Consider the following 25,026-nt stretch of genomic DNA (forward strand, 5'->3'; position numbering starts at 1 on the left):
GAACACCCTGAACCCCACTTAGCCCGCAGGGGACCAACGAGCCCACTTTGGCGCTCGACGTCTCTAACGAAGCTAGCCGGGGTCGTTTGTTATCCCGTAGCTAGGCCCATTATGCCCACATTGGCGCCCAACACGGTATCGACACTGCGCGACGGAACAGGCCCCTGGCCTTAGTCCCTGTGCGATTTACTGTAAGGTGAGCGGTTAGGCTTTTGAGCACCACGCTGTTTTTAGCAACGTGCTCGGGCCATCCGCCGCTGCCCGCGAACCGCGGCACTTATCGCCCAACCCGCGCCAGCAATTGGCTTTTGGGAGCACGACGCTTCGTCGTAACGTGCTCACGCCGCTCACCGCTGCCCGCGAACCGAGGCACTTATCGCCCGACCCGCGCAGCATCTCTGGTGTTCTGTACGCAACGTAGCGGCGCTCCCGAGCCTGCGAACTTGACGTACGATTTGAACCTGGAGCAGAGCCATACGCTCGCTACGTCGGAAACGAGAACATCTTTTGCTCGGACGGCGTTAGCCTGCGGCCAAAGTATCTCCACGTGCAGACGCCAAACGGCCCTTGTGGCCAAGTTTGCCTCTCGCTAAGGAGCCCCCTGCGCCTCGTCGAGAAGGAGCCTCCCGCTCTGATGATGATAACGCGCATTCGTCCTACCACGTGCGAGCGCCTATCGCGCATAGCACGCGTGGACGCCAAGGCGTGTCGTGGGAGCACCTTTCGCTCCCACGACACGGCCGGGACAGCGTAGCACATCCCCCCGCGGGCATTGTACGACCCTTTGTTGTCGATCTTGCCCGGCGCGCGTGTGATTTAGTACGCTAAGCCCGCAGCTAGGTCCACTGGGGAGCACTCCTCGTTTCCCAGGCGTGGCTTGCCTTACGATCTCGTGTTTCCAAAGCACGGCGGCCCCCTCGCCGCGTAATACTACGGACTACTTAGAGATCGGGCCACACGTTCTGAACGAGTTCGACCGTTCCGTCAACCAAAGTTCGTTCGTAGTGGAGACGGACCACGTGGCATTCAGCTGGCTTAAGCGGATACGCGAACCACGCGTGCTGGCCATATAAGCTGCGCCCGTGAAAACGTCGCCGTGCGCAACGGGAGCGGTAGCACCACGTGGTGGCGGACGCCTGTCGCGAGCCCCCGTGGCCGCTTGAATGCTCCTAACGCGCCGTGCACCCGACTGGCCCCGTAGCCACGGGCTGAACGTCGGCCAGTTCGTGCGAGCCCCGAAGGGAATTCATTAAGCGTGCAAACGTTGCAATTCCCGGGCGATATCGCATACCGAGCAGACCCATTATCGGCCGGTAATGCATCCAGCAGAGACGAGCATGTGACCGGTGATCAGGACGATCCGTGTTGTTAATATGTAAATATGATTTTAACTGGCTCTGTGTGAGTCGTGCTCTGTGTGAGCGGGTGACGCGGTCGCCGGAGGCTGCTAACCGCTTGTATTGTGGTCGGCCTCGAGCGCTTTGCAGCTGGTACTGCTGCAGGCGCGTTTTTTTATCTCTCGGATTCGTATCTGCTACACGCTCAATGTCTCTCGCTGAAGTTATCCCACCGAACGAAATTCCCCCTGAGAGTTTCACGGTGGTGAGCACCCGCAGTTTGAGGAAGGTATACGATACTTCCGTGACTCGCGGGCGGCTGGGTGAGTGGCCGCAAGACTTCCCGAAGTTGTGCCGCTCCGCTACCTGGCCAGGCACGTAGCGAGCTGATCTCCACTATTCGCCGCGAGCTCGACATGTAGGTGGCGACAGCGTCGCGCTGCTAGTGTGGATGCTCCGCTGAGCGGCCCGTAAGAATGCACACTGTGGGCGAGCTTCGTGCCTTTTTCCCGCCGTATGTGCGCACGAAAGGTGCAAACAAGAGTGGTATGCTGTAGTTCGGTTCCTCAACGTTCAATGTATAGCATGGAAGCGGCAGTCAGTTTTCATTACTACGCCAAAAAAGCAATTACTTATCGGGAATCTCAGAATGGCCGTAATTGTGACAATGAACTTGTACGCTGTGGCTCGTAGCAAGCTCGATCTTTCCAGACTATGGCTTTGAGCCTTCAATAAGAGCATAAATAGAAACAAATGAGGAAGCCTCGATCTCTGAAACTCAGTTTACAACGGCAATCTCAACCGCTTTCACGGGTAGCATGACGCATTCTTGCATTTGTGGGATGCCCTAAAATAATAACACTACTTAACTGCCCCGAAATTCTTTCGAAGAGCTTACGAAATTTTTTGTGTGTTCAAAAGGCAACACAAAATAACTGAATTTTGATCAGTGCAGAGATATAAATATACCCGCTCTAACGGGCCTTTTAAATGAAATTTTAATGACTCTGAAGGAAGGTTTGATGAATAACGGTGTCGGATCAATTATTTACGGCTTTTGTCGCAAGTGAACTTGCGAGTTGAATTGTCAGCGCACGCAGTACAATCAACATCTCATGTTTAGCTAGGTTTTCGCAAAGTGACAAGCAGCTGCTTACAGTGTGCAGACCAAGCTTCTGGGACCTCACAGTGAGCACAAATTTTCTGTTACGGCTGCTCTGTTGACCATTTGCGTTCCTTTTAATATCTAACAGGTGCCTGCAACAGCGAGATGTGTTTGCATTCTTGTGTATAAGGTCGCTTACGAACCCTAAAGATGGCAATAAATGAAGTTGCGCTGTTGCAGATGTAGTAAAACATTTCCTTTTTATTTCTCGTTGCGAATCAGCGCAACGGGTTCCCGGTAACTACTTTGTTTTGTAAACTGAATATCGCCTTTGTCTTGGCATTTAATTCTTGAGGATTGGTTAAAAAATGAAATTCTGTGCATTTAGTTTTTTTTTTTCGGGAAGGGGGGGGGGGGGGTCCTGCGGACGTTGCAAGAGCAGCGAGAAGTGAACGCATGTAACGCGAAAAGCCAAAGTATGGTTATAAGTATTACATACAATCGAAACTACACTAGGCGCCGTGTTCTGTAGCGGTGAAAAAGCAGTACGTATTTTCAAAACTGATTAACCCCCATTTGGTCCGGCATTGTCCAGGAATTGTGGCTCGCCTTTTTCAAAATTGTATTGAAAGCAAGCATTGTGAGAAAAAAAAAAAACAGCGAGTCATGGCACACACCCCTCACACATGTTGGCAACAATGTGCATTATATTACGCGTTTTCTCCTCTTCCTTTAAACTTAGGTCCACCTTAAGAGGTTAAGACGTGACCAAATTAGGCATTTGGTTATGCTGAGTGAGACACGTTTCTGGACAAGGTGATTCATGTCGGATTTGAAAATGATATATATGAAAATGACACACGAAAGGCCACATGACAGACGCAAACTCACAACTGCTTAATTTTACCGAAAAATCCCCCCTAAATACTCTTCCGCATCCATAGAAACGTATTTTAAATAACACGTAAGATTAGCAACTCGATACAGTTGAATAAATGTTTATTCCTCCTCCTTAGTTTAAACAACGACTGTCCAAAAATGGTATTTATTTTAGAAAAGGTACGGGAAGGACACGATCACACAGGCGCTTGCGGGTGTAAAATACGTGTCCGGTAATGTATGGGCGATAGCGCACGGGTCGTGTGCAGTGTAAATGTTTTTGTTTGTTTCTTCTTTCTATAAGCACGCATATGCACAAATCTTGTCGTTTCTTACCCGTTTCGCGTAATAAACTTTCATCCTTTAAATAATCACCACGCCACCTTCAAAAAGCACCCTTCGGCGTTCCCGAAACGGCAGACGACTGCACTCAACAATGAGAAAAGTGCAATGTGTGGAAGCAAACACTCAAGCGGTGACCAGGGCGAAGATGTTTCGTGGAATTAAACCAGCGCATTAACCCGCAACGGCCGCTGATTATTGCGTTTCTAGAGGAAATGCGCAAGCAGAGGTAACTATGTCATTGCTTACTGCCAAACGAGCACACATATAGGGACCGGGCGGCCGTTGTATGGCACCACCGTCGTTTCAGCGAACAGCGCCGCCCGTGGCGAACCGCTCGTCAGTGGAAGCCGGTGGCGGTCAGCGCAGCGTTGTTGTGCATGGCTTTCTGTCGTTTTTCTGTGGTGCGGCTGGCAAAGCGAACGTAACCCCACGTGCATTTTTCAGATCGGTAAATCTTGAGTGTGGATGTGACGTTTACGAGGCATGCCATGTGTGTTATTTACGCCCATGCTCAGTATTTACAAATAGCAGACGACGCTAAATGCGCCAAGCTGGAAGTCAAGCTGGAAGTGAAAGTTCGTTGCTTCATGCAATTTTTTCATGCCTGCATGCAGTTTCGCGAATCCAGGAGTATATTGCCGCTAAATGCTCCCACAAAGCCGGTGTGTGCAACCGGTCTAGGAATGCTGCGGCGCTGGCCTTTGGCAGTTGATGACGAAACGGCACCGACGTCGTGCACAAGCGAAATACAAAGTTGGAGGGTGTCTTCGAAGATTTACCTCAAAACAGAAATTGTGACGGACGACGCTCCCGTATCTTCATTACCTACGGCTCAAACGTGTTTAATTTCACAGAAATGCTCTTACTACAGTAATCGGGAATCGTTGATAGAATAAATACCGCATGATAGTAGAATGTTATTGCTTGTCGTGGAGAAGCATTGCTTTACAAGAATTGCAATGGTTGCTGGCTAGTTGGTAAATGGTTTTTGAAAAACCAATTCCTGCGTGGCTGAAGGACGCAAGACAGGAGGGTGCCCGAAACCTGTACTCAGCTTCACAACTGAATGCTGCGGTCGGTTTACAAGCTGCCACCTACGCTTGAAAAATCACACACACCTCCGTCTAACGATAAAGATGATAAACAAAGGTCTTTCTTCTGCCGAGAGGGAGGCGTTAGCCCATGTCCTTTCAAGGCATGCGACAGTGTTTGACTTTTCCACCAGCCCCGGCAGCAAGACCGAAATCCCGCCTTCTCGCACTCGCCACAGCATAGGCACCGGAACCGCCCGCCCGCTCCGGCAAAAAGGTTACAACAAACATCCCCCTCGCGAGGGGCACGATCAAATGCAGATCATTTCCGCGGGGGGCGCGCCTGCAAGTCGTATGGATTACGTATTGGTTGTTGTTGTTGTAATTGTTGTCTTCCAGCGTAGACATTGTCGATGAAGTCGATGGTGAAACGTGCCGTGAACACCCTGCCGCGGCTATGACGCAACGTGGAGCGGCTATGACGCAACGTGCCGCGGCTATGACGCAACACAATCCAACACAATCCGATTTAATCCAATCCAATCCAAATTCAAACCAATCCAATCCAATCCAAGCCAAGCCAATCCAAGCCAATCTAATCGAATCCAATTAAATGCCCCTCGCGAGAGAGTGTTATAGCGCCGAAATCGCCCCAACACACGAACGCGTGATGTTGACGTCACGATCACGCCACAGATGTTAGCGACCAGAGCGCGCGCGCGAACGACATATGTGGTTTAAGCGCTGGACACATGTACGATTTGTACACGCGATTCGCATGCGACTGATAGTTACGACTGTCACCACAACTAGTCGTACGCGTGAATTTGAGACACATGACCCGATGCGCGCATGCGATGCGTCGTCGGCGTCGCTCCGCCCACCGTTTTTGCTCCATGGTCAACTACGACTATCGCTGAGCTGAATTTGTAGATTCCGCGCGTTTAATCGCAAAAAATGGATAAAGCAGGCAATCGTGAAGCGTTTCCTGCCTTCGGAAACAGTTCGCGCACACGCCAGCCGCGCCTGCCAGCTCGGACACTCAGCGGCTCGAACCGGCGCAGACCACGGTAGCAACCAACGTTGTAGCAACCGCTTGTCGCTGCTCTTCTGAATCAATCTGATCGTTAAAATGAAGTTCCACATGCGAGAAAGTAGGTGCTAGTGTGGTGAAAAATTGTGCTAGGGATTGTTATCATGGCTTCTTTTAAAAGCGGCGATCAGATAACTGCCGCGATGCAAGCCTACGCTGACCGGCCGTCGCGACGCGCGGCGGGCGGTGCGCCGACCGGTCGAGAGATGGCAATACCTGCGCGGAAGCATCGAAACAGGCTACGCAGATGTTCAACTACGACGATCGCTGAGCTGAATTTGTAGATTCCGCGCGTTTGTTCGCAAGAAATGGATAAAGCAGGCAATCGCGAAGTGTTTTCTGCCTTCGGAAACAGTCCGCGCACACGCCGGTCGCGCCTGCCAGCTCGGCACACTCAGCGGCTCGAACCGGCGCAGACCACGGTAGCAACCGCGCTTGTCGCTGCTCTTCTGAATCAATCTGATCGCTAAAAAGAAGTAGCTTATGCGAGAAAAGGGATGATAGTGTGGTGAAAAGTTGTGTTACGGATTGTCATTCGCAGTTACACAGATAGCGGCGATCAAATATCCGCCAGGATGCTAAGCCTAAAGTTCCCAACACCGAGCCGACCAGAGCAACGCACGCCGGTTGCGGGAGGTTGGGGCTCAGCGGGCTCTCATTGGCTGTGGCCTCACGACGATTGCAACGATGGCACGACTGCATCTGGCTTTCCAGACGCACGTCGTGAGCCTCCTCCGACCAGCGATCGACGCCAAAACAGGTCCTAACGATCAATCGCAACGATCAGTCGCATGCGAATCGCGTGTACCAGTCGTACATGTGTCCAGCGCTTTAAGCGCGAACCTACCGCGGCGAGAGAGCGCGATGCGAGCCCCCCCACCTGTTCTTGCGCGCGAACCGACTGTTGCTTAGCGCGAACCCAACGCGGCGAGAGAGGGTGTTGCGCACGTCCCCACCTGTTGTGCGCCCGAACCGCGGCGAGAGAGGGTGTTGCGAGCGGAGAGAAGGGGAGAAGGACGCGGGGGAGAGGGCGCACCTGTGGCCGACGGTTGAATGAGTCAAGGATATAAGGCGCGTTCGTAAACTTCCACTCTGTGTCGGCTTTGTGGCGCAGTGGGTACAGCGCCGTGTACCTTGCGTTCCGCCCGCAGAGTCGTGGGATCGAAACCTGGCGCCGGTAAGTGTTATTTTTTTATATAGTGTAGGGGGAGCGATGCGGACTACGGACGTCAACGCGGGTGGCATCGTGAGTTACTGAAATGCTCTGCATTTAAAACCGTGTCGGGTTTCTCCTGGCGAGAGGAAGGTCATCGCAGACCAGGTCAACGAGATGCTACAGAAGGGAGTGGTACAGGAATCAGCTAGCCCTTTGGCAGCGCCGGTAATCCTGGTGAAGAAGAAGGATGGTTCCTGGCGATTCTGTGTTGACTACAGACGCCTGAACGCAATTACAAAGAAAGCACGTGTACCCTCTTCCTCGCATAGATTATGTCATTGACTGTCTGCACTCCGCCTCCTAATTTTCGTCAGTTGACTTAAGATCTGGTTACTGGCAAATTCCGATGGATCCGGCCCACAAAGAGAAGACGGCTTCTGTGACTCCTGACGGGCTATTTGAGTTTAACGTCATGCCGTTTGGCCTTTGTAACGCCCCAGCTACATTTGAAAGGTTCATGGACACAATTGTGCGCGGTTTAAAGTGGGAGATTTGTCTGTGCTACCTCGACGACGTAGTAATTTTTGGACGCACTTTTGAAGAGCACAACACCAGCCTTGACATGGTCCTGAACTGCTTGGAAAAAGCCGGCCTTGTGCTAAATTAAAAAAAAATGCCGCTTCGGCGAGCGCCAGAACTTAGTGTTGGGGCATCTAGTCGACAAAGATGGCGTTAGACCTGATGCACAAAAGATTGAAGCCGTGAGTCAGTTTAGGCAGCCAAAGTCTGTGCGCGACCTACGAAGTTTCCTGGGGCTATGCTCCTACTTTCGTCGGTTTGTACCAAACTTTGCAGAGCTCGCTTCTCCTCTGTCTTCTCTGTTACGCAAAAATGCTCCTTTCTACTGGACATCTGAGTGCGAAGCCTCTTTTTCTCAACTGAAATTTCTTCTCACGTCGGGGCAAATACTACGCCATTTAGATCCGGCTGCTCCTACAGAAGTGCATACGGACGCCAGCGGCATCGGAATCGGAGCAGTCCTTGTGCAGAGACTTCACGGCACTGAGCACGTGATTGCCTACGTCAGCCGTACGCTCAGCAAACCTGAGCAAAATTATACAGTGGCTGAACAAGAATGTTTGGCTGTCATCTTTGCTGTGCATAAGTTTCGCCCTTACATTCATGAACGACCTTTTACAATTGTTACGGACCACCACTCCTTATGTTGGCTCGTTGGACTACGTGATCCATCTGGACGGCTCGCCCGCTTGGCCCTCAGACTCCAAGAATATGATTTTGTTGTTTCTTACAAAAGCGGCCGCCGACACACCGACGCTGACTGTTTTTCCCGGCTCCCAGTTTCATCTACTGCCTGCGACGCTGACAATTTCGACGACTATCTTGCAGCAGTCGTTGAGACATTTCCTGACATAGAAACCTTCCGGCGATAACAGGAAGGTGACCCCAAGCTAGCGTCCTTCTTCGCCACTGCTCGTGACTGCACCCCTACCAACCGCGTTTCTCTTCGGGATGGTCTTCTCTACAAAGCAAACTACAATGCGACTGGAGCGCGGTTCCTTCTCGTTGTACCCGAGCGGCTGCGCCCTTGCGTGCTTCGTGCTATGCATGATGACATGACGTCTGGGCACCTTGGCTCCGCTCGCACATTACACCGCGTACAAGAACGCTTTTACTGGCCCAACATGCGGCGGACGACTGAAAAATACGTCGCCAGTTGTGTGGAGTGTCAGCGCTACAAGTGTCCTGCAACAACACCGCCCGGCCTCCTCCATCCAGTGAATCCACCCACAGCTCCATTTGAGAAAGTCGGGATTGATTTCGTTGGCCCACTACCACGGACGCCAGCTGGAAACCGCTGGGTTATCGTCTGCGTTGACCACCTGACGCGTTACGCAGAAACTGCGGCTGTACCAACAGCTTCAGCAGCCTCGGTTTCTATGTTCCTGCTAAATTTTATGATTCTGGGGCATGGCGCTCCGCGCGTGCCTATTAGTGATCGTGGCAGCCAATTTATTGCGGATGTTGTAGAGGAGCTACTTCGCCTTTGCACCTCACAGTTTCGCCATGCTACACCATATCATCCGCAGACAAACGGACTTGTTGAACGCACAAATCGAACACTTCTCAACATGATTTCAATGTACGTGGCATCAGACCACAAAAACTGGGATGAAGTATTGCCTTTCATAACTTACGCGTACAACACGGCCAAGCACGAAACAACCGGCTAGAAGTCCCTTCTACCTCGTCTACGCACGCAATCCTCGCACTCCTCTGGACACTATCCTGCCATTCTCGTTGCACGACGAGGAGTCAGTTGCCAAGACTCTGTGCCTGGCCGAAGAGTCCCGCCAATTAGCTCGCCTGCGCACCCTTGCATCACAGTCCCGGTCTAAACAGAGATACGACGTTCGCCACCGCAGTGTATCATTCTGTAAAGGTGATTTGGTGTGGTTATGGACTCCCTTTAGGAAACGCGGACTGTGTAGCAAGTTTTTGTCGCGTTACACTGTCCCATTCGTTATTCTCGACCGTGTAAGCGACGTGACCTACGTCATTTCGCGCCTCACAACACATGGTCACCGGTCCATCAAGACCCAACTTGTGCACGTCGCCCGGCTAAAGACTTATCACCCTCGTGGTGCTGCGTGACTCACCCGGCGGGTTTCGTCTGCGGAGGGGGGAAATGTAACGCTACATAACTTGTTGAGTGTTGTGCACAGAAGATGGCATTGACTATGTCACAGGCCAATCCCGCCGGCGAAAACGCCGGGGCAACAAAGAGAAGAACGAGGTGCTTTTCGCGTATCCAGAGCTCGGACACGACGATCAGCGACGGTTCTCACCCAGGTTTTTTTTAAATAAACCCTCAGGTCACCCCTCAACGCCTGAGCGTCACCGTAAAAAAAAAAAAATATATATATATATATATATATATATATATATATATATATATATATATATATATATCATGTAACTGTATTCTGAAGGCAAGTCCCGTTGCCGCTACGTAAGTACACATTATTTGTTCTTGCTGTATATCACACTTTTGTATATATATATATATATATATATAGAAAAAGACAAGTCTCCTTGTCGAAACGTTGGCAGAGGTCTGAGCCCGCTACCTTCTCCGAAGTATTATTTCTATAAATAAATATATATATACAGAAAGAAATGCCGGCAGTCTAAAACGCCAAAGGAGGCATAGGGGAATGGTTAGATTATTTTTTGACCATTAGTGAAGATATATTTTTTTATTATTATTTACGTAGAAAGAAAGAAAGTGGCACTGGCTACCACCCTCAAGCGTCAGATACAGTTGTAGTAAATATAAATACCCCAGAAAGTGAAGGAGAACACAGTCGCCCAGATAGCCGAATTGGTAAGGCATTCGAGATATGATCGAAAGGCGTGGGTTCGGTCCCCACTCTGGGCGCGTGTTTTTCTTTCTTTCTACGTAAATAATAATAAAAAAATATATATCTTCACTAACGGTCAACGAAATAGTTTAACCATTCCCCTATGCCTTCTTTGGCGTTGTAGACTGCAGGAATTTCTTTCTGCATTTCCTAACGAGCCCCTCATTTCCACATCATATTATCCTGCGAAAGCTTAGCGAGGGCGTCGGTTCTGGCAGCCTTGATGTCAAGGTAGCATAAGAGGGTTTCCCGCCAGTTACCCGCTCATGACAGGCTGTAGATGTTCGAGTCCCGCCCCGGGGTTCGAAAAGAAGGTCCCCTTCTTCCCGTATAGTCGTAGTGGCGCTGGCTACCACCCTCAAGCGTCAGATACAGTTGTAGTAAATATAAATACCCAGAAAGTGAAGGAGAACACAGTCGCCCAGATAGCCGAATTGGTAAGGCATTCGAGATCTAATCGAAAAGCGTGGGTTCAGTCCCCAGTCTGGGTGCGTGGCTTTCTTTCTTTCTTTCTACGTAAATAATAATAAAAAAAATATATCTTAACTAACGGTCAAAAAATAGTCTAACCATTCCCCTACGCCTCCTTTGGCGTTGTAGACTGCCGGCATTTCTTTCGGTATTTCTTAACGAGCCCCTCATTTCCAAATCATATATATATATATATATATATATATATATATATATATATATATATATATATATATATATAGTAAGGAAATGAGGGGCTCGTTGACGAAATACAGAAAGATAGGTCGGCAGTCTACAATGCCAAAGGAGGCATAGGGATATATATATATATATATATATATATATATATATATATATATATAGTCTGGAATCAAAAACTCACACAGAGCGCGAAAACATAAGGTTAGTATAGACAGAGACACACGAGGAGGACATTAAAACTAAAAATAAAAGTTTACTGACGTTTAAGGGAGAGGACTCCCTTTGGTACTCTGAAGAAAGGGAGTCCTCTCCCTGACACGTCAGTAAACTTTTATTTTTATTTTTAATGTCCTTCTCGTGTATCTCTGCCTCTACTAACCTTATATATATATATATGTAGTACCCGGCGGGGCCCGGGTGGGCCTTATTTTAAGAACAGCGATGGGCTTTTTTTGTTCGTTTATTTGTTAGTTGTCATATTAGGCTAATTCATTGGCAAGTGGTACACACTCGGGAGCGCCTGCCTGCAGTCAGTACATGGGCTCCAACTGCCGGCGCGTCGTGGTAATGTGAAACGACTGGCACTCGTGTTTTTCTCCAACTCTCGCTAAACAAATTGCACCAAGATGGTGAGCTCGAGCGAGTGAGTCCGTGAGTGAAAAAAAGTTTTATTGAGCCGGCGAAGTGGGAGTGGCTCCCAATTTCAGAAGGCCATGGGATGAGCGGACAGCCAACACTCTGGAGGAAGTATTGTCTGGACGTCCAGATCGCTGTTAGTCACCAGGTTCTCCCAAAGCTCAAGGGTGGGAAAAGTGGATGGAAGAAGGAGGAGCTTGGTTTGCCTGACTCTTAATATGATATGAGAAAGAGTGCCCAGTTGTAAACATAACTTGAATTCGGCAGGAGATTGCGTAGGCGACACACGATTGAGGCCGGCTGGGTGAGGGGTATTCAACCTCGTAAGAAGTGCTATCTCATTAAATATGAAGGATGCTCATCGGTACAGTTTTATCATAACTAGGATGGGCTCCCTACGGGAGGCGCGGGGTTGCAGGAAGTCCCAAACGATGCCGAGGGCTAACCTTTGCGCTTTTTACTTTTACATCTTTCTTTTACATTTATGATATATGACACCGGCTACTACAGGATACGCGTAGTTGCCGAAGGTGTCAACAGATGGCGACCGCTAAGCGAACGCGGGAAAACTCAACTGAATTTTACCTCCAAAGGGATGCAAATTAAAAAATCTCGCTGGGCTTCTTATCCGCACGTGAGGACAAAATCCTGAAATTGGTTTTTGGGCAATTAAATGGGCAGCATTTTCAAGAAAAAAGTAATGGGAGATGTCAACTGGTGGTGTGGTTATTTAAGAATGCGTAGAACATAGTGTTTTCCCGAAATTCCGCTTGCCTTTATTTGAAAGGTGTCATCGAAAATTGCTGTTGAACAGCGTTTAGATGCCTGAGTAAGTTGCATATCTGAACAAAAGCCAGTTAGATATCTCAAATGGCTGGCAGTACAAAAATTAATATCTGAAAAACTATTTTAGTGCTTTTCACTCTCCCCACGGTGGAATTTTTAAAATTTTCAGAAATATTGACCTCCAAGGCCGTAATGAGAATGTGCCCTTGAAATCTGTAACTGTTTGAAAGAGCAGTTTGGCTAAACGTGTACATAACCCGTTAGGTCTTTTTGGATCGTCAGCAGTGTCATTTGTAAAAAAACAATTTGGCCGTTGTAGTCGCGTCGGAGGGCAAAATCGCTAAAAATGGTTCGGTGCATTTCTATGACTAACATATGCTAGCAAAAAAAACCAGTTGGATAACTGAATCGGTGAAAGATTTATTTGAGAATGTTTAGGAACACAATTTTATTTCTGGAATGGGAAATCACCTGGCTAGTGTAGGTTAGGGCGAAATCCAAAAACTACTTCTTAGATATTTTTAATGGCTACAAATATCAGCAAAAAGCGCTTAGATATGTGAATGCGTGAACGAGAAAATCACGAAATCGCGAAACCACAGTCCCGCCGTTTTCCGCGGTTAGGAATGCAATTTCTAAAAAACCCGCATTAGTGAGCAACTACTCAATGACGCAAATAAACTCGCGAAATTTCAAGTCTCCAAATCTAGCAGTTTTGACTCAGTCAGTCAGTCGGGCACTCCTTTTTGAAGGTGTATATATATATATATATATATATATATATATATATATATATAGATATATATATATATATATATATATAGATATATATATATATATATATATATATATATATATATATATATATATATATATATATATATATATATATATATATAAGGTTAGTAGAGACAGAGACAAACGAGAAAGACTTAGAAAATAAAAATAAGTTTACTGACGTTTCAGGGAGAGGACTCCCTTTCTTCAGAGTACAAAATAAGTTCGTTTCAGAGCTATATATACAGAAAATGTTGCAAGCGCGAGGGCAAGGTAAGAGGAGGGAGAGTTTGTACAAATGGATTCATGGTTGGTGGGTAGCAAAAGAATGAAGAGAGAGCGGGAAAATTAATTACAACAAGGATAATAAGAACACACAGTCACGCGGTACGAACTTGGAAAAAAAGAGAGAGAGAAGAACCAAACACAGAGAAAAAATAATACATAATTAAAAAATAAAAAAATAATAATAAATAACAAGGTAATTTTCCTCCCCCGTGGCAACGGGGGTGAAAGAGGGGTCAAAACAAGATAGGCCCATGCCCGTGTTTGACATGGGCAAAAAGATTAGTCAAGCGGAACGAAGACGTTCCAAAGAAGATATGCACACAAAGGGCGAACATCTGCCCATTCACACCCGTTTTAGGAATCCAAGTAAGGTCATTGAAACAAGAGACACGTGGCTTCTGTTGGTGGGGGTCGCGCCCAAAAGCAGTAGGACAGGCAGTTTCGACAGGAAAGAGTGTACATTGGTATACAAAGAGCGAAAAAAAAAATAAATAAAACATAACCAGGTAATTTTCCTCTCCCTTGTGGCAACGGGGGTGAAAGAGGGGTCAAAACAAGATATGCCCATGCAGGTGTTTGACATGGGCAAAAAGATTAGTCACGCGGAACAAGAAAACGAAGATATGCAAATGCACACAAAGGATGAACATCTGCCCATACACACCCGTTCTAAGAATCCTGGTAAGGTAATTGAAACGTGAGACACGTGGCTTCTGTTGGTGGGAGGCGGGGGTCGCGCCCAAAAGCAGTAGGATAGGTAATTTCGACTCGAAATGAGTGTACATTGATAGGGGAAAACAGACCAGGTCAAACAAGTCATGAAAAAAAAAAAACAAAAAAAAACAGGCAGGTGCACGCGCATGACGCGGCAGCAAGTGGTAGTCATCCTCCCGGCGCATGGTGCCAGTTCAGGGAATGCCGAGGCGGTCAGCAACGAATATTAGAAAACAACAATACAAAAAAGAAAGAGGACACGAAAACAATCACACACGCTCGCGTTCACAAATTAATTGCAAGGTGAGAATATCAAAGCTAAAAATGGTACTGCAGCCTTCTACCCAGAACACAATGTCCAGACTTGTTCATCAAATTTGCTTCAGTGAAGCCATTGTGCTAAAAAACGTCGTGCTAGCACGAAACTATACCCAACTACGAGAGCTCGCCAACTATTGGGAGAATAGTATTGAGGGAACGAAATGAACAGGCATAACACTAGCCTGAGAAATGCAGCCGAAATTTTAATTGGAGGAAAGACAGGTTAATTTCCCATAACTTTCATTTATGCCAAACGACGCTGATTTGAACTTATAGATAAGGTAAGACTCACGAACCTCGCGATCGTGATGCGTTTTAAAACTAGATTCAAGAATTGTGGCCTTCAGTTGTTCAAAAGAATGACCAGGAGTGTTAACATGCTTTGATAGAGGCAAAGAAGGGCAGGTTTTTGCATGGGAGCGGTGATTGTTAAACCTCAAACGAAAGGGTGTTTCAGTCTGGCCAATGTATTGTTTGCCGCAGAGGGTGCATTCCAGCAGGTATACGACGTTGGCGGAATCACAGTTAAAGTTCCCTTTTACATTAACATAATAGTTTGAAGCTGTGCTGGCGGCGCGCTGTGTGGTGGTCATTTGTGGGCATACCTTACACCGTGGTTTGTTACAGGGCATGCAACCAGTAGTCTGTGGTCGGCTGATGCTGGATTTAGTGAGAACATCACCCAAATTTTTGCTGCGTCTATAAACAACACGTGGTGGCTCGGGGAATATTCTCTTTAGGCGTTCACTTTCAGCGAGGATATTGTGATGTTTCCTTAGTATGGAAGCAACTTTCGGAGAAGAGGCCGAATGGGTCAAAACGAGGTTGGTTTGTTGATTGGGTTTTGGAGCTTTTTTTCGGATAATTTCGGTGCGGTTCAACTGGTTAGCTCGTGTAATCGCGTCATCGATCACCTGCTCTGGGTATTTTTGATTTAAGAGTGCGGTTTTAAGTTCTCTGCAGTTAGAATCGAAATCCGCCTGGCTTGTGCAGATTCGCCTAAAACGGTGAGATTGGCTGTAAGGTATTGCAGTCTTGCAGTGCCTGACATGGCTGCTGTGGAAGTGCAAATACTGGCGCGTGTCCGTAGGTTTCCTGTAGAGATTAGTCTGAAGTCTGCCCTGAGAAACTGTGACAGTAACATCCAGGAAATTTATGCTGTGCGTGGAGTAGGAATGAGAGAGGGAGATGGTAGGATGCGAAGGTTAAAAGCCTCAATAAACGCAAGAAGTTCCATTTCACCGTGCTGCCAAATCATGAATATATCATCTATATACCTTTTGTAGTACAATGGCTTCAAACTTTGGGTTGCGAGGAAGTTTGTCTCTAGACATCCCATAAAGATGTTCGCATAGTTGGGCCCGATTTTGGTTCCCATTGATGTTCCGCTGACTTGCACGTAATTGACACCATCAAACTCAAAATTGTTAAGTTCAAGGATAAGGTGAAGGAAAGTTTCAAGGGTGAGAGAATCGATGGGTTTGTCACCCGCCGACCCCTCATACGCACATGATACAGCGGTGATCCCATCGGCATGCGGAATGTTAGTGTACAGCGACACGACATCTAGGGTAACAAGTAAACAGTTGTTGGGAATTTCCATCTTCATGATATCTGAGAGAAAATCATTTGTATCCTTAATGAAGGATGGAAAGCTGGGGGGAATGTCGCGAATGAGAGAGTCGACATACCGCGAGAGGTTCTCGGTGACAGTACCAATGCCAGAGACAATGGGGCGACCTGGGTTGTTTTTTTATGAATCTTAGGAAGAAGGTAGAATTTACCGGCTACTGGGCTTAAGGGGATAAGAGAACGAGCAGTTGTTTCAGTTATTTCCTGATTTTGAACAAGTTCAGTGAGTTTTTCTTTTACAATTAGCTTATAATCATTAGTGGGATCGCTAGGGAGTACTTTGTAGAACGCAGATTCTGATAGTTGTCTATGAGCCTCGTTGACATAGTCAGCTTTGTCAATGATCACGATGGCGCCTCCTTTATCGGCCGGTTTGATTACTATTTCGGGGCAACCTGCGAGTTCCTCCAGGGCTTTCTTTTCCTTGTTGGTGATGTTACAGCGGAAAGGAATTTGCTTTTGGTATGCTGCTCGTACATCGCGATGAACGGCTTTAATATACATGTCAAGGCATGTATCACGCTGCGTGGGAGGGGTCCAGTGCTTATGGCTAGGTAATGCGGTTCGGGCTTCGTCGGTTGGAGGACGGTCATGGAAGTACTCTCTCAGTCTCATATTTCTGGCGAAGTTGTCTAAGCCCTTAAAAAGTTGAAATTCGTTGAAACCGCCAGTTGCCGGGCAAAAATTCAGACCTTTTGACAAGGCGCTCATCTGATCTGGTGACAGGGTAATACTAGAGAGGTTCATCACATTTCCGGTGAGATTTTTGTTAGTTTCAGTAGCCTGGGGAGAGGTTACAGAAGGGGAATAAAAATTTGGGTTTGCGTTGGCAGACTCGCTAGTACTGGCACTAATGAGAGCTTGTGAATGGTTAGTATTTGGCGCGTTTAAGGGGCGATTTTCATGTGCATTCCCAGATAATGGACAGCCATTAGTAATGGGGCTAACTTTATTCTTGCGGATGTTGTCATTGCTAGGGATATTATCTCGGGAAAATTTACGGACTTTTGTTTCGGATATAGCGGATGCCTTTTTGGATTCGTAGCTGCGTATAAGGCCTGATTCTCTTTCGCTTAGATCCTTACTAAGAATTTCCTTTTCCTGGCGGAGGGAATGGGACATAGTCTCGTAGTGATCTAGAATTATCTGCGTTAATTGCAAGGATGCGTTGTCTAGTACTTGTTGCCACTTTTTTTTGTTGGAAGGGGACAGTTCGGCAGTTGCAGGTCTCAGTCTAACCCTCAAACCCATGGGAGCTACCTCTGCAGACAAATACTGTGAAAGTGCGGAAACGTGCATTTGGGAACGTATGCGTTTTTCAGTAATCTTTCTTAATTTTAAGAATTGTTTTGATACTGGGTAGGAAGCTGCATTACCGGGTTTTTTGGAGCTTAGTCACTTTGTCGGCGCAGAAGACACTTTCTTGCGGAGGTTGTAGGCTGGCTTTGGGGCGTCCGATAGCAGTGCGGATCCGCTGCTGGCGTTTCGCAGTGGCTCGGTGGTTGTTGAGGCTCCGGTGGGCGTTGTAGTTCCCGAGGGCGGGCGCGGCAGGCTCTTGGCGCGGCGCACTCTCGGAGTTGGGCTGCAGGCGATGCGTCGGTGCTCCGAGGCCGTGGTCGCAGGAGCACGTACGGGTTGCAGGCTGCGGCGGACGTCCGGGGACTCTGGGTGTGGGTCCCTGGCGCTCAGCTGAAGGTCCGTGGCCACGGTGGTCACGGCGGCACACGGGGCTGGCCGGTTAGACCGTGTGTCCGGGGACATCGTGGAGGAGGTTTGGCTGGAGGGGAGCAGAGGCAGCGGTGGGAAGTCATGGTCGTATGAGGCCCCTGCGCGAGCTTGGGTGGCGGTGCATGCGACCTCGCGCCACCCGGGAGGGTTGCAGCGCTTTTGCGTGAAGCAAAGCTCGCGGATGTGGCTAGCAAGCACAGCCACACCCTAGAAGCTGGGGTGCAGGCCATCCGCAGCAAGGACTCGGCGGGCGGGAAGGTGCTGGAAGCCGTGGTCAATGAAGCGCACGCAGCGAGAGTGGCGGCAGAATTCACGCAGGAGAGAGTTAAAGCGTCGTGCTTTTTCATTGCAGCCAATGGCAAAGCGGGAGATGCGGTAGTCACGGCGGCGGTTAGCAGAGCGCGGAAGAATCAAGCTGGCATAGATGGTGGAGACGTTAGGCCGAGATTGAAGGATCAGGTCAGTCAGCGAGCGATAGTCACAAAAAGCGCGTTCAGCAGAAGAAGAGGTCAGGTCATTCGTACCGACATGCAGAAAAACTGTGTTAGAGCAAGCAGGTATAGAGTCAATGAGTAAGCGTGCGTCAGAAATGCATGCGCCGGGTTGCGAACAAAAGCAGGGGTTCCAACACAGAGCGGGTCAAAATGTTCAAAAAGATACTTAGTCTGAGAGTCGCCTATCACAACACTAGACGGGGCAGTCTGCGGGAACTTCCGGATGACGTATTTCTTCGTTGTCCTGGCAGCGCTCATGGTTAAAGATAGACTGAAAAGATAAAAACTCACACAGAGCGCGAAAAAAATAAGGTTAGTAGAGACAGAGACAAACGAGAAAGACTTAGAAAATAAAAATAAGTTTACTGACGTTTCAGGGAGAGGACTCCCTTTCTTCAGAGTACAAAATAAGTTCGTTTCAGAGCTATATATACAGAAAATGTTGCAAGCGCGAGGGCAAGGTAAGAGGAGGGAGAGTTTGTACAAATGGATTCATGGTTGGTGGGTAGCAAAAGAATGAAGAGAGAGCGGGAAAATTAATTACAACAAGGATAATAAGAACACACAGTCACGCGGTACGAACTTGGAAAAAAAGAGAGAGAGAAGAACCAAACACAGAGAAAAAAATAATACATAATTAAAAAATAAAAAAATAATAATAAATAACAAGGTAATTTTCCTTCCCCGTGGCAACGGGGGTGAAAGAGGGGTCAAAACAAGATAGGCCCATGCCCGTGTTTGACATGGGCAAAAAGATTAGTCACGCGGAACGAAGACGTTCCAAAGAAGATATGCACACAAAGGGCGAACATCTGCCCATTCACACCCGTTTTAGGAATCCAAGTAAGGTCATTGAAACAAGAGACACGTGGCTTCTGTTGGTGGGGGTCGCGCCCAAAAGCAGTAGGACAGGCAGTTTCGACAGGAAAGAGTGTACATTGGTATACAAAGAGCGAAAAAAATAAATAAATAAAACATAACCAGGTAATTTTCCTCTCCCTTGTGGCAACGGGGGTGAAAGAGGGGTCAAAACAAGATATGCCCATGTATATATGTATATAAGATATGCCCATGTATATATATATATATATATATATATATCATCATCATCATCACCAGCCTATCTACGCCCACTGCAGGGCAAAGGCCTCTCCCATTATTCTCCCATTATATATATATATATATATATATATATATATTGTCACGAAGACAAGGACGATGCAGTTGTGTTGAATGAGAAACACGTTTATTGGAGCGAACTTGTGCTCCCCTAACAACTCAAAAGAATACAGAGGCGGCGAAGCAGCGGTCAACAAAGTGACTTGCACAGGCGAGTGTCGTCGAATCGAATGCCCCGGCGTCCGCACTGCAGGCTTTTTATCTTTCGGCGCGCGTGGTTCTCGAAACGTCGATTCGCATCGAGAACATAGTAGATCCAAGAAGATTATTCTGGGCTGTTCACGTTAGATCGGAATGCTCTCCCTATCACAACAGATAACACATGCGGCACAAAAAGAAAGAATGTAACACGCGCTTCCCTTGGCGCAGAGATAACGCAGACCGGCGCAGCCGGGCGGTAAAAGCAAAACACAAATAAACAAACCCAATGTATGGTTCGCGGCAATATATATATATATATATATAGCGAATCAGAAATGGGAGATGAGGGGCTCAGTGAATTAAGACAGAATATAAGGGTTTGCAGTCAAGAAAACCTCGGAAAGCAAAGGGGGGAATGCGTTAGGGCATAGAAAGAGGTGAAGAATTTTTTGAGTCAGAAAGAAAGTGGTGAAAAATCCCGCCGGGTGGGATGCGAACCCACGACCTCCAGAATACCGGGCTGGTGCGATAACCACTACGCTACCAGTGGGGCTGTTTCCCTACTACTTTCCCCACCCCTTCCCCTATATATATATATATATATATATATATATATATATATATATATATATATATATATATATATATATATATATATATATATATATATAAATATATATTTCTTTTCGACTCAAAAAATTCTTCATCTCTTTCTATGACCCACCACAACCTCCTCTTTGCTTTCAGAGGTTTTTTTGACTACCAACCCTTATTATATAAATATATATATATATATATATATATATGTATATATATATATATATATATATATATATATATGTATATATATATATATATATATATATATATATATATATATATATATATATATATATATATATATAGCCTGAAAAGATAAAAACTCACACAGAGCGCGAAACAAATAAGGTTAGTAGGGACAGAGACAAACGAGAAAGACGTAAAAAATAAAAATAAGTTTACTGACGTTTCAGGGCGAGGACTCACTCTCAAGAAAGGGAGTCCTCTCCCTGAAACGTCAGTAAACTTATTTTTATTTTCTACGTCTTTCTTGTTTGTCTCTCTCTCTACTTTACCTTATATATATATATATATATATATATATATATATATATATATATATATATATATATATATATATATATATATATATATATATATATATATATATATAAGAAAGAAATGCCGGCAGTCTACAACGACAAAGAAGGCATGAGGGAATGTTTAGACTATTTTTTACCGTTAGTGACGTTACATTATTATTTTTTTTGCATTAATTACGTGAGAAAGAACGAAAGAAAAACACGCGCCCTGAGTGGGGACCGAACCCACACCTTTCGATTAGATCTCGAATGCCTTACCAATTCGGCTATCTGGGCGACTGTGTTCTCCTTCACTTTCTGGGGTATTTATGTTTACTACAACTGTAACCGACGCTTGAGTGTGGTAGCCAGCACCGCTCAGACTACACGGGGAGAAGGGGACCTCCTTTTCAACCCCCGGGGCGTGACTCCAACGTCTACAGCCTAACATAAGCGGGTAACTGGTGAGAAACCCTCTTATGCTACCTTGGCATCAAGGCTGCCAGAACCGAGGCCCTCGCTAAGCTTTCGCACGATAATATGGTTTGGAAATGAGGGGCTCGTTTGGAAATACAGAAAGAAATGCCGGCAGTCTACAACGCCAAAGAAGGCATAGGGGAATGTTTAGACTATTTGTTACCGTTAGTGACGTTAGAATAATATTTTTTTATTAATTACGTGAGAAAGAAAGAAAAAAATTCCCCCGCATTTCCCCGAAGGGGAGTATGAGGAAGTGCGAAGCACGTGGTGATGCTATGAGGGGGAGTTTGTTGAAGTTTGGTGGCATTTTGCCCGTTAGTTACATTAACACCCCCTCGTGATCACGTTCGGCTTAACACGCCTCGTTCGTCCCTCTGCGGAAATCTCGGTGAATTAACGTGTATGTTCGAGAGGAGGAGCGCACCGCACCGCAGCGCACCGCAGCTGCGAAGCGCCGACCGGAGTGAAGGGAGAGGAGGCGCAGTCACGTGAGAGAATGCAGAACTAGCGGGTTTGTAGTATCACTTGTACACCACGCAGTTATCAAGCCGCTATAACGCCGTTGAGTCGCCAACGCACGCCGCTGACGACGTAGTTTGAATGCGTTAAAGATATAAGGCGCGTTACTAACACTCACATCAGCGTCGCGTCCGTGGTTTAGTCGGTAGACCGTCGCGCTGCGGTCGCAAAGTCCTCGGATCGAAACCTGGCGTCGGAAGCTGTTTTTCTTTTTTATATAGTGGAGTGGCCTGGCTGGCGCGCCGAGAGAGGGGGTTGCGAGCTGGAGAGTTGTAAAGGGGCTTTAGGAGAGTAGGCGAGGGGGGAGAGGAGGCACTATGCGAGCGCCCTCACGGGTCGGAAATCCGGCGCCGTTGCTAGGCACGGTAGCTAGCTCCGTTGCTAGGCTGCGGACGGAGGACGGCGGTGGAAGCAGGAGTAGGCCCGACTAAGAAGTGCTTCGCACTTAAAACAGGCACCCAGAGTGGGGACCGAACCCACGCCTTTCGATTAGATCTGGAATGCCTTACCAATTCGGCTATCTGGGCGACTGTGTTCTCATTCACTTTCTGCGGTATTTATGTTTACTACAGCTGTATCCGACGCTTGAGGGTGGTAGCCAGCACCGCTCAGACTACACGGGGAGAAGGGGACCTCCTTTTCATTCCCCGTGGCGTGACTCCAACGTCTACAGCCTGTCATAAGCGGGTAACTGGCGAGAAACCCTCTTATGCTACCTTGGCATCAAGGCTGCCAGAACCGAGGCCCTCGCTAAGCTTTCGCACCATAAGATGGTTTAGAAATGAGGGGTTCTCGCTCTCGCCCTCGCTTTTTTCTCCACTTTCTTATTTTCCAAATTCTTTATCTTGAGCTACTACATTCTCCCCTTTGCTTTCCGAGGTCTTCTTCACTGCCAATTCTTATTTCTGTCTTATTTTCAACGAGCCCCTCATTTCCCATTCTGATTTGTTACATGCATAGCGAGGGCCTCTGTTCTGGCAGTCTTGGTGCCATAGGGACTTAAGGGGGTTCAACGCTGGTCGACCACTCTCGACATGTCGTAGACGCTCGAGTCGCGGCCCGGGGGTTAAAAAGAAGGTCCCCTTCAACCCGAGTGGTCCTAGTGGCGCTGGCTACCACCCCCAACCGCAGGAAACAAAAACACCTAAATATAAATACCCCAGAAAGTGGAGGCTAAAGTAGGCCCGCCGGTAATGTAGTGGTTATCGCACCAGACCGGTATTCTGGAGGTCGTGGGTTCGGATCCCACCTGGCGAGCATTTTTTCTCCCCTTTTTTTTCCAAATTCTTTATCTTAAGCTATTACATCCTCCCCTTTGCTTTCCGAGGTCTTCTTTACTGCCAATTCTTAATTCTGTCATATATATATATATATATATATATATATATATATATATATATATATATATAATACAGAAGTAACATTTGGCAGTGAAGAAAACCTCAGTAAGCAAAGGGGCGGATGTGGTAGGTCATTGAAACAGATAAAGAATTTGGAAAGAAAGAAAGTGGAGAAAAAATGCCCTCCAGGTGGGATCCGAACCCACGACCTCCGGAACCCACGATCTCTGGAGGTCGTGAGTTCGGATCCCATGTGGCGGGCATTTTTTCTCCACTTTCTTTCTTTCTTTCCAAATTCTTTATCAGTTGCGATTACCTACCAGATCCGCCCCTTCTCTTATTTCTGTCTTATTTTCAACGAGCCCCTCATTTCCCATTCTGATTTGCTATATACACACACACACACACACACACACACACACACACACACATATATATATATATATATATCAGGGTGTCGAACCGGAACCGAACCGAACCGAAAACCGGAACTGAACCAGTATTTTTGGCGGAACTGAACCCGAACCCAAACCGTTATTTTTTGAGCAGGCTGAACCCGAACCGGAACTAAACCGAAAAAAGAAATAACGGTTACCGGTTTATGCCGAAACGGTTCGACCCTCCGCGGTTGATATTGCACAGTCAATGCAATTCAGGCCTTTTTTTTTCTTTCACGTACCATCAACTTCGTACCCGCTCGCGCACTTTCCCCTCCAGACAATTCAACACTATCACGCTCTATGTAACAACAGGGGAAATGAACGACCAACAATGCAGCAACGGTCTGTTGCTGCTGGAAGCGCGAGCGTAGTGCAAGCTGACCAAATGAAATGTCATTCTCGGCAGCTTGCAGGGGATAAAAAACGACTTTGCCCTTCCTTAGCTGCGACTTTATTGGAGCAATCAGGCTGCAGGAGTGCTCCACTGTGCAACAGCGAAAGCCCACACCCGATCTGTGCAAACTTTTTGCGTTTCATAATTTGTTTAAAAGGTCCGACACCTGCAAATTGTTAATACTTGACAAGTGTGACCGCAGAAGCTGCTCAGTGGCTAAACCGTGCTGCTGATGCAGTTTTGTCTCTTTAAGATCTGCTTTTTTTTCGAAGGTGCACTTGTAGTGACTGCACAACTCGCTACATTACTTCTACTGCTACTCGTTCCGGAGGGGAGTACTGCTGTGGACGAATTAAAAAGCGTCTAGCCAAAAAAAGCCCCATCTCATATGCTCCACGCGTCAAATTTCCCTTTCATTTTGTAACAGCATAATCTCTTATAATATTCCGCGATGTAGCACACGGAACGACGGCAGGGGGTCAGGCGGTACGATGACATACTGATTGTAATGCACTCATCCGGTATAGCTACCGCCAAAGGAATTGCAGTGGTCAGAGCAATAATGCAGTGACAGAGCGTTAACTGAAGCTTACTTTTAGCAAAAGTGTGGCTAACACATTCGATACGGTGACAGCTAACAAATTATTCAGGGTGATCAAATAATCTAATTCATTGGTAGTATTTATGTGCCTGTGGTATGATTTTATAGTTTTGTTACAAATATTAAAAATGTACGCCAATGGTTTATGCAGGCCTAAATTTAAGGCTTCAAGGTTATCGTGATGGGCGATTCCATAGCGACGATTGCGATTTCAACAAAAAAGGAAAGGGCAGAAAATATATCCCACCGTCATACCTCTTCGTGGTGGCTTTATGAATAGTCGCTAGGACAACATAAACTCTGGGCGGGAAAGTAGGTGGTAAATCGCCGTCACTTCATCTGTTTTTCTAATATCTCGTAATTGTTTAAACTTT

At 47.0% G+C, this 25,026-nt stretch overlaps 1 non-coding gene across 1 annotated transcript; it reads left to right on the top strand.

The window, feature by feature from the left end:
- Positions 1–10,334: 10,334 nt before the first annotated feature.
- Trnai-uau (transfer RNA isoleucine (anticodon UAU)) lies at positions 10,335–10,406 on the top strand. Its single transcript has one exon. It is a non-coding gene; the product is annotated as a tRNA-Ile (tRNA).
- Positions 10,407–25,026: the final 14,620 nt, after the last annotated feature.

This window comes from Haemaphysalis longicornis, unplaced genomic scaffold (assembly GCF_048455015.1).
Source record: "Haemaphysalis longicornis isolate Haplotype H1 unplaced genomic scaffold, Haemaphysalis longicornis Haplotype H1 scaffold_152, whole genome shotgun sequence".
NCBI lineage: Eukaryota > Metazoa > Arthropoda > Arachnida > Ixodida > Ixodidae > Haemaphysalis > Haemaphysalis longicornis.